This window comes from Phyllostomus discolor, chromosome 3, assembly GCF_004126475.2.
Source record: "Phyllostomus discolor isolate MPI-MPIP mPhyDis1 chromosome 3, mPhyDis1.pri.v3, whole genome shotgun sequence".
Taxonomy (NCBI): Eukaryota; Metazoa; Chordata; class Mammalia; order Chiroptera; family Phyllostomidae; genus Phyllostomus; species Phyllostomus discolor.
Genome location: NC_040905.2, coordinates 3,401,238 through 3,411,559, shown reverse-complemented (window position 1 = coordinate 3,411,559; position 10,322 = coordinate 3,401,238).

Sequence of the window (10,322 nt, the reverse complement as noted above, 5' to 3'; positions counted from 1 at the left end):
GAAACAGAAATCAGGCAGAAATCTTGGATGTGTGTCAGATTCCCACAGAAACTGAGTTCCTCCAGGCTTCCCTCCCACAAGAAAACGTTAAGAAAGAACTATTTACACACGTGGCAACATTTAGGGAGCCGAGAACAGACCAAGGGACACTCCCAGGGTGGCGGCAGGAGGACGCGCTCTGCACACTCAGGGGACGAAGGAGGAAAGCAGGGTTCCCAGGGGCCAGGGAGCACGCCACCCGCTGGGGGCCGTCACAACCTGACAGGGACAGCCAGGGCCACATCCCTGGAGCTGGGAGGGAGTGGATAGAAGGGTCTCAAACCCTTTCTCCTCCAGCCACTCACGGTTTGCTCATCGGATTCCAGGCTGCCCGTTGGCTGCGCCCCCCTGGGCCCACCATGGGGGGCCGTCTCCCTGGGCGGCAGCAGGCAGAGCCCGTGGGTGCGGCCGGGGCAGGTGGTGGGGGCGGCATGCTGGGTGGCCACCGTGTTTCCACTCCAGTTTCAGTCTCGCTCCGTCCTTTCCGTTTGTGTCACCGTCACGGGGCGCGCCGTGCAGGTGGTTATTCTGGAGCTGTGAAGAGCACGGACATAAAATGGCAGTGAACGGGGACGCTGGCCACAGTGAGTGGGCCTCATAAAAAGTTCTCATTTGTTTCCAAGTTCCAGACACTGGAATCTTGTTGACCTTGTTTTCAGGCGCTTGCATCATAGCATGGGATGTAATCGTGGTCAGCCGCGATGGACTCACATCTGACATGGAAAATCCTTCCTGCCAGCCCCATCACCTCGGTTTCCAGTCCCCTCGAATGCATCTGATGTGTTAGTGCTCGTGGAAAGCAAGCGTCAGACTCGATAACCTTTATTCGTAGGCATGTTCTAAGCAAATGAGGGGGACATTATTCTGCTTCTAACTTTCCCGGCTAGACGAAAAGAAGACACTTTATCCTCTTGCAATCCATGTAGGCAAATCAACTCAGAATTATCAAAGTTCTGGGCTAAGAGTAGGGAGCGAAGGGGGAGAGGGGGAGAGGGAGAGAGAGAAGGAAGGAGAAAGAGAGAAGGGGGCGCTGCATGTGTTTTCAGTGACATATTCTTGGGTACATTCAGGGATATTTTACATTCTTGACCGAAGTGGGTAATGGCTATGCAGTCCGCACACCACTGTCTAATGTATATGTTTAATTAATATTGCATGAAAGGTTGCTGTGGGGTTTTATGCAAATAGAACCATAAGTACATCTGTGGATTTTCTTTTCTTTCCAACTTCTCTTTTTGGAGTTTTGCTCTCCCGAGGTACAAAACTGAGCAACAAAATTACCTTAAAGAGGGTTTATGAATCACAAAGGAGAATTCTTTATGCGCCTTGTTTCCATATGAAAGTAGCAACATTTGTGCATAAATGGCTGGCATCGTTTTTTTTTTATGAATTGGGCCTTAAGTGCTCATGATTGTCCTCGGTATTCAGTTTTTAGTCATTAAGTAGCGTTGAAACAACAGGAGGAGAGAAAGGAAACATTTTGTACCTGCGGTACCCACTCGGACAACACAGCTTTAGGAAAATAGCTACACTCTTATCCTTTTATGTGCAAAAATTATGCAGGGACAACGACAAGTGTGACTTGATGAAAAGGCAAATAATATATTTCTGAAACATTAATAGTCGAAGCCACACGCAGGATGAAGAAAATTGCATTGATTTTCTTATTTGATTCACGTGCGCTCGGATATTTTGCCAATCTGTGCGGCTCCGTTAACAGAATTAGGTGGCTGCAGATGAGGAAAGGAATAATCTTCTCCTTAACTGTGGGGTAATATGTCACCTCTCTCAGCGCATTAGCTAATAATAGCCCCAATAACTGAGGAAGGGCAAACGACCTATAGTTTTTGTTAAGATTAGTTTTTAGTACTTTTTTATGTCATATTGAAGACAAGGGCGAAGGGTTCAGGACAAGAGGAATGTTTCTTTAGGACATTTGAAAAATATACAAGAAAAAGATCTAGAGGTTTCTTTATTTCTCTCTCTCGCATGGGTTGAGTTCCATGCCCTGCCCCCAAATCCCTATTTTGAAGTGCTAACCTCCAGTGCCTACGAATGTGCCTGCACTTGGACCCGGAACCTTTAAAGATGTCATTAAGAGTAAACCAGGTCCTTTGGGTGGGGCCCACTGGAGACCATAGGTGTCCTTACAAGAAGAGGAGTTGAGGACACAGGCAGAAGGAAGAGGCTTTAAAGACGGAGGGAGATGACCTGCCAAGGAGGGAGGCCTGGGAGAAAACCAGCCCTGCCTGCACCTTGAGCTCAGATTTCTAACCTCCAGAATTATGAGCGAATGCATTTCCGCTGTTGAAGCTCCCAGCCTGGGGTTTTTGTTACAGCAGCCAGAGCCAACTGATACAGTCTCTGATTCCAGGTCACGGGTCGCTGAGGGAGCTGAGCTAAACTTTCCCCGTTCACTAAGGTTTAGTGGAGGAGCATGAGTGTGTGTGTGGGGAGGGGGGAGGGAGAACCTGCTACCACTGGCAGCTCCCAATGTGGACCACAGTTTGCTCTAACCCCTTCCTGCTCTCCAGCTCGTATAGTACCGACCCATAAAGCACTTCGTTATCACTCACACTAGCAGCCCTGATAACCTCACTGAGATGTGTAAGGCAGGCTTTATTTCTGTTTCTAGAAAGGTAGCAAAACAAAGGTGCGATCATCCCGTCTGAGTCTGGATAAAGCAGAGAGCTCCCTCCGACGTGTTCCCTGCAGACCACGCCTGGAACATAGTTCCGGGCATGACCCTGGAAATGCCCCTCAGAGAGCCAGCGCCGAACTCCTCGCTGGAGGCTGGAAGGGTTACCTGGTATGTGATACGGACTCAACAGCTATTTGAAAACTAACAAGTGAATGACTGTTTCTCCATCAAGAAGCTCCCAGACAACCAAAACGGAAAATGCATCTAAGAGTTTACACAGCACACACTGTAATGGTGACTGACGCTCAAGGCCAGGCCCGAAGACAGTCGCTTCTCCTCTGTGGGGGGGTGGGGGGGGGGGGGGGACCCAACTCTGCTCCTTGACCTCATCTCCGCTCACAGTCACTCTTCCGACTCGATCAGCTCTCTGTATCGCCATCCCAACCCAGGTCTGTGCGGTGCTGTTTCCCCATCCTGCCCCCACTTTCAAATCGTCCCCTAAACTGACTCAAGCCCAGACAGCAGCGCGCGGTAAGTCGCTAATGGCTTCGGCTCCCAACGCCAGAGGAAGCGGGCGTCTTCTGGAACCAGGTCACGTCACCGAGGAAATGGAGCTGGGGTGCTAGAGCTCTGCACACTGCAGCGAGTCTGTGCAGGGGTCTTCCGACTCCCACCGTGGAGGGGGCTGCCCATCTGTGACATGCGGGGAGAGACCGCGGTGCGTACCACGCCGGGCCAGTAACACACACAGTGATGCAGTGCCCGCTAGGTTCTCATGCAATTAGGCCAGACTGATAAAGGAAAGAGGAATGCACAAGCCAGGGGAAATAAGTAATATGAACACGAACTCCTAAATGTTAATATGATTTAAATTTAATAAGACTCAGTGAGCCCAGGCTTGTATAGCTCAGTGGATTGAGGGTTGGGCTGTGAAGCAAGGGGCACCAGTTCGATTCCCCGTCAGGGCATATGCCTGGGTTGTGGGCCAGGTCCCCAGTAGGGGGCAAATGAGAGGCAACCACACATTGATGCTTCTCTTCCTCTCTTTCTCCCTCCCTTCCCCTCTCTGTAAAAGTAAATAAAATCTTAAAAAAAAAAGACTCATTGAAAAAGGATGATATTTCACCAGAGATTTGGGAAATTCCAAGGATGAAAAATAGAAACAATGAAGATAAGACAGTATTTTGGATGGCACAAAGATGTTTTACTCAAAGATATTAGCCAGGATCTCATCGTGAATGCTCTGCACACCCTGAACAACAGCCAGCCTCCGTGGGGTCTCACGGTTCTATTATGCAGCTAATCAGAACGGCGGGTTCGGAAAGCGCTGCTTGCCCGGCTGGCAGCTAAGGTTCTCGGCATTTTTGTTCTCTCCATCCTGCATCCGAGCTGGTTCTCTTGTATGCTGAACTGCATGTTAACTCCTCGTGCTTTCTTTACACTTACTAACTTCTCGGCGGGGCCTGAGACTACAGCAATGGTGACAAGGGAGAGGAGAAACAAAGAGAAATCTGAACGAGCTCACCTTCACAGAGAACTTACTGTGCGTCCAGGGCCAGTGAGACGCACCTGAACGCATCATCCGTTTCAACCCTCTGAAGCCCATCAACCCTATTACTATCCTTCCTTTAAATACAAGCACAACGGAGGGTCAGACGAGAAATGTCTCAGAGCCACACAACTCAGAAGCAGAACCAGGATTCGAAGTAGATCCTTTCGTTCCAAACACACTGCGCTTCTTGTTCCAGGGAACAGGGTAACGGGAAAGGTGTGGGGAGCGACTCGGCACACGGCAAAAGCATTAGCTTACAACATTAGTGATTTAGATTAGTCACAATATTGATACCAACACCAGTTAATTAATCTAAGTGCTCTGTGTAATTAGCTGACGAAGACTGCGGGCCTCTGCTCCGTCGTTTCCCACGCCCTAGGCTGCTGTTTCATTCCCCGCCATTCTGCTCTTTCAAGCTGACAACAAATAGACCCGCTAGACTTCAAACAGTGATTGTTTTAGGAGGCGTCTTTTTTTTTTGCAGATAGTTTTAATTGATATGCTTTCTATTAAAAAGCAAATTAACCTGGATTTTCATCCTTTATTATTTAAAATAGGTGCTGAATAATTCCGCTGCAGACATAAAGTGGCAAACCTGTAGGGAAGTAAATCGCCGAGGGAGTTCCTGCTTAAATAAATACTTCAGTCACTCGCTGTCACTCCTGATGTGATCACGAGAATTTCTACGTTTGTAAAATATCGCTTTTGGTGTGAACTCAACACTGCCAGCCATTAGTGTAATGTGCCCTGGCTACATGGGTGGATTCACCTATGAAGACCTGGCTTTGTCCGTATTTGTTTTGTTCACATATTCATTTTACTATGTACCACATTATTTTTATTTTTCTCTGTCAATATGTGGTTTATTCAAGATAATTTTAATATATAAGTTTTAATTAAAATTAATGGTTAGTGATTATTACTTTGATCTTCATCATGCAGTCAAAAATCTTATAAAAATCTTTTACACTTTTTTTCAAGGAACCCCCTGGAATACTCAGGATATCCGTGATAAGCAAAGTTTCTGTCTACCTACCCTGATTTCTGTTCAAAACGATAGACTTCTTGTCTTTTTTTTTTTTTTTATGTGAACTAGACTCAAACCCTAGCCTGCAAACTTTTCTCAGATACTCACTCCTTTCTCAAGTTCAGCTTGGCTTTTTGGGTAATGAGGCTAAACAGCTCACATTCTCAGTCTAAAACTCAAGAACAACATTAGATGAAAACAACTCCTATTAGGAAAGGTAGAATTGGTTTTAGGCAGAGAGAGAGGGAGAGAGGGAGGAAGGTGGGGAGAGAGAGAGAAACATCACTGTGAGACGGGGACATCCATTGGTTGCCTCCCAAACCAATCGCGGCCTGGAGGGGCGTGGGTCCAGAACCCCTCAGTGCCTGGGAGGACGCTCAAACTGAGCCACCCGGCCAGGGCCAAACCGTATTTTTATGTCCACAAAAACACTATAAAGAAGGTCACAAACGAAGCATGCCACCAGCATAGCTGGAGAACGGGCAGTAGGACCGACCAGTGCATGCCCATCTGCCTGTCCGCAGCTCATCACGCGCCTGCAAGTGTGCCTGCTGTGTTTTATCACTGCCGTTAGGGGGAATGTTCACCTTTTCTTTCTGCTTTTCCACCGTCTGGGTCTCTGTTAAACACATTCCAGTGAACGTTTTGCTTAAACACACACATATGCACAACCACCAGCGTCTTTCTACGTCTCTGAGACGGGCTCCCTGCCTGCCGCCTTGACTCCCATCCCCCACCCCCCACCCCCCGGGGTCCCAGGATGCAGGGGGAGCTGAACGGGGCTGCCGTGGAGGGGAAGTCAGACACAGCGGTGGGTGGGCGGTGGGTGGGCTTCCCCTCTAAAATCCCGGTCCAACAAACCCAGGGCGGGGGACTCGATGCCCCCCTTCCCTCTGAGACAGCACCCTAAAGCACACCCTGAAAGCCCAGACTGTCTTTTCTCCTGCTTCCCCTATGCATTCCAAGGATATTTGCTTTATCCAAGGTTTCTCTTCTTAACCTGTGGTCTTAAGCTCTACATTCTTCGTCCTCCGAATTCTGAAAATTAAACACTTAAAAGTAATTGAAGAATAAAAACATGTGGAAATGAGTTCCAATGTGTTAGTGTCTGCCACACCGAATGTCTGGAAGGGTAATAACTGTAGATGAAGTAAATATTTATTCTAAATTAAACCATGTTACATTTCTATGTCCATGCTTTTTTATTGTGTCATGGGTGTTTTTTAAATACAAAACAACAGTTTGTCATAATTTAAGATAATGACGCACTCATTAAAAGCAGTTTGCTCACAAAAATTATGAAAAATTAATAAATGTCAATGGGTTCATTAATTTGGCGTTCTTTGTGGTCTTTGGACTAGGGCTCTCCCACCAGACACGGGTACGGCTTTAAAACTGGAGCCAGAAATGTGTCCCAGAACACCTGAGCCAACATCACGTTCGTACCCAGGAACGAGAGCTGTAGGGATGAAATGCGGTAGCACGTTCTATTCAGCTAGTCGTGAGTGAGGATAAAATCGCAATGGATGGAATTATTGTAATTATAAATGAGCTAATCCATGTCAAGAGAAATCTTTTCTCTCCATCATCTCATCCTTATGACCTGGAAACACTTTTCTAAATTTAAAAAATGCAGAATGTAATCATTTCATTTTCCGTCTTTGGTTCTGTCGCTTACCTACCTACGAAAACAAGAATGTGTTTCTCCCTGCTTTTAAGGCCTTGCTGCTAATGCTGACACGGAGGAATAAGGAAGGACCGACATTAGTAGTGACATCGTCATCGTGTCTGGCTTTCCATGAAACAGTAAGTTTTATTTTATTTAAAGATGATTTTAAACTAGTCCTTCAGTTTTAGATCGAACAGTGGTATCCTTATCTAATGTCTTCAAGACAAAAGACCACAGTAAAGTTTTCTTTTAGGGGGAGGAGTGTAAGTTTCTAGGGGAAGAAATTTTGTGAACTAGTTCATTTAAAATTCCATAACATCATCATTGAAGTTTGTATGTGACTAACATTAGATCAAAAAGAAAAAGAGAAAGAAAATATACTAAACATGTTGGTGATGTGATAAAATATTCAGATAATTAAAGCAATGACGCTTATCCTCCTGAATCAATTTAGCTGCTTATTTAACCACTAATATAATGTACATTTGTTATTTATATTTTTAGTCCAATTCTAAACTGAAGGGATTTTTAAAAATTCCTCGGCATGCATGGTTTGTAAGGAAGATGCAGAAAGTCAGAACCAGAATTCAAGTCTGATTGTTCCTACCAAGCCGTCTTGGGCAACCTTTGCATATTGCATTTCTCCCTGACCGCTTCCTGCCTAACAATCAGTCCTTTTGTGAAACCGGCTCCCTCCTGCAATCACCTCCTGATGGCCACCCTCTAACAGGGCTGAGACGCCCTCGGATTCCCAATGAGGAACTGCGCCCCAGAAACGCACTCCCCATGCGCAAGCCAATCAACAGTAGAAAGGACTGTATCTCTGACTTACGAAGTAGTTTTTTTACATATGTATTTACATACAATGTATTTACATAAATAAATACATATGTATTTACATACATATTTACTTGGAGTCTGTACCCCCAAACACTGAATACACGAGATCAACATTATTATTAGTGAGCCTACAAGGAGAGAAATGAATTATACTATCAAATGGACTTTTCAAGGAAATAATGGGACTGTTATAATTACAGAAAAAAAAGGATATAAATATGTGGTAGAGAAAGAACAGAGATTTTGATTATATAAATTGTTTCTTTTAAGAAAGGAGTTTAGGATTTGAAAGAAACGATGTAGGAAAGAAAGAAACGATGTAGGAAAGAAAGAAAATGTAACTAACGATTCTTAGCTTCCCACACACCCTCCCTGTGGTCACGTTCACTCGAGAAGTTGGGCGTGAAACAGCCACTGTTCGGCGCCGTGGCCACCGCGTGTAAGAGTCTGTTCCGAGATCAGCCACGCACACCTGGTTTCCGTAAGAGGAAACAGATTCATCCCAGGTGCCTCCTCCCCCCGGGGCTGTGTTTCCTTTCCTTCAGCTGGGTCTCTTTCTCTGGAAATACGGTGACTGATTGAAACAATGAGCATTCAGTGGCCCTCTGATCCTAATGCAAGCATTAGAAAGTCAAAACGTACCTCACAAACAAGTCAACCGTTTGGGGATGACTTTACCATCAAATTTCTTTAAGAGAGACCTAAATAAAGATCGAGCTCTTTTAGTTCTAATAATGATCACATGTACAATCCCCTCACATTTTTGCATGACTATTTTCCGCAGAAATCTCCCGTATGTATAAAGTCTGTGAAAAGGCAACCACACGAGTCTGGCTGCGTGATTTATGAGAAAACACCTACCTAATTTACATAAAAATACCCAAAGTACTTTTTAAAAAGTGAATGGTAGGGCAAACTGCTGGTAGTTGCTTTAATATAGAACACGAAATCAAGTCACAATAGTGTCCGATTCTTTATGGTGTTTGCTGCCGGGTGAATATTATTAGCGCTCTTGCCTGGTTCCAAGCCCCAGAGGCCACAGAGAACTAGAATGCTACAAGCCTAGCGACCCATTTCAATTTAGTTTTTTAAGATTTATTCTTTTCCCTGGCTGGCATAGCTCAGTGGATTGAGCGTGGTCTGGGAACTAAAGTGTCCCAGGTCCGATTCCCAGCCAGGGTACATTCCTGGGTTGCAGGTCATAACCCCCAGCAACCGCACATTGATGTCTCTCTCTCTCTCTCTCTCTCTCTCTCTCTCTCTCTCTCTCTCTCTCTCTCTCTCTCTCTCTCCCCGCTCCCTTCCCTCCCTTCCCTCCCTAAAAATGGATGAATAAAATCTTTAAAAAAAAAAAGATTTATTCTTTTAACATTGTCATTCTGCTATTTGTTCCTGAAACTACATTATAATGAAAACTTTCACATTTCACAAGGAACATGATTTTATTTATTAATAATAACCATTTACCTAGAATCTATCATGCTTTTAAATATTCTAGGACATATCTGGCAGTTTTTGAAAAAAAAAACTTTTCAGTTGAGTGATAAGTACTTGCGGTAATTGATTAGCTATTTTTTCTTAAAAAAAGAACAGTATACTTTAACAATGTTAAAATACACTTGTCTGTGTATTTAACATGTGTAACTTTTATTTATATATACAAAGTCTGTCCAGAAGGTATCCAGCCATGTAATATGAAAATAGGGACATTAATTGAAGATGATAAATGATACAAGACACATTATACACAGGACAATGATGCCTCAGTCCCCTTCACAGGAGGCACCTTGGGACCTCACACAGTTCTCCCAGTCGCCATCAGCTGCCCCGTCCTATTTCCCTGAACCTCATCCATGGCCTTAAATCTCTTCCCTTTCAAAGGTGATTTTAGTTTGGGGAAAAGCCAGAAGTCACAGGGCCCCAAATCTGGGCTGTAGTGGGGTTAAGTCACCTGAGTGAGTTGATGTTTCCCCAAGAACCTCTGCACGAGATGTGATGCATGAACTGACACACTGTTGTGATGAAGCTGCCAATCACCAGTTACCCATAGCTGCAGCCTTCTGTTTTCTCCAAACATTTCCACAGAGGAATGTTCAAGTTTAATGGAAAATTAGACTGGCTGGCGTAGCTCAGTGGATTGAGCGCGGGCTGGGAACCAAAGTGTCCCAGGTTCGATTCCCAGTCAGGGTACATGCCTGGGTTGCAGGCCATAACCCCCAGCAACCGCACATTGATTTTCTCTCTCTCTCTCCCTCTCCCCGTCCCTTCCTTCCCTAAAAATAAATAAATAAAATCTTTAAAAAAAAGAAAGAAAATTCGATGCAGATTCATTGCTACACTCGCTCAGTCATTTTGAATGTGATGGTCACACAGTACACATGCTCACTCAGTGGTGCCTACCCCCCACCCCCACTGACCAGTACAGTGAAGTCGTCATTGTTCACACATGCGCATTGCAGTCCACTCTCCTTGACTGCCAGGTAGCACTGATGTCACACAAACCATTCTCATTATATTACTAGTGGCTGGACTTTTTCTGGGCAGACCTTGTGTG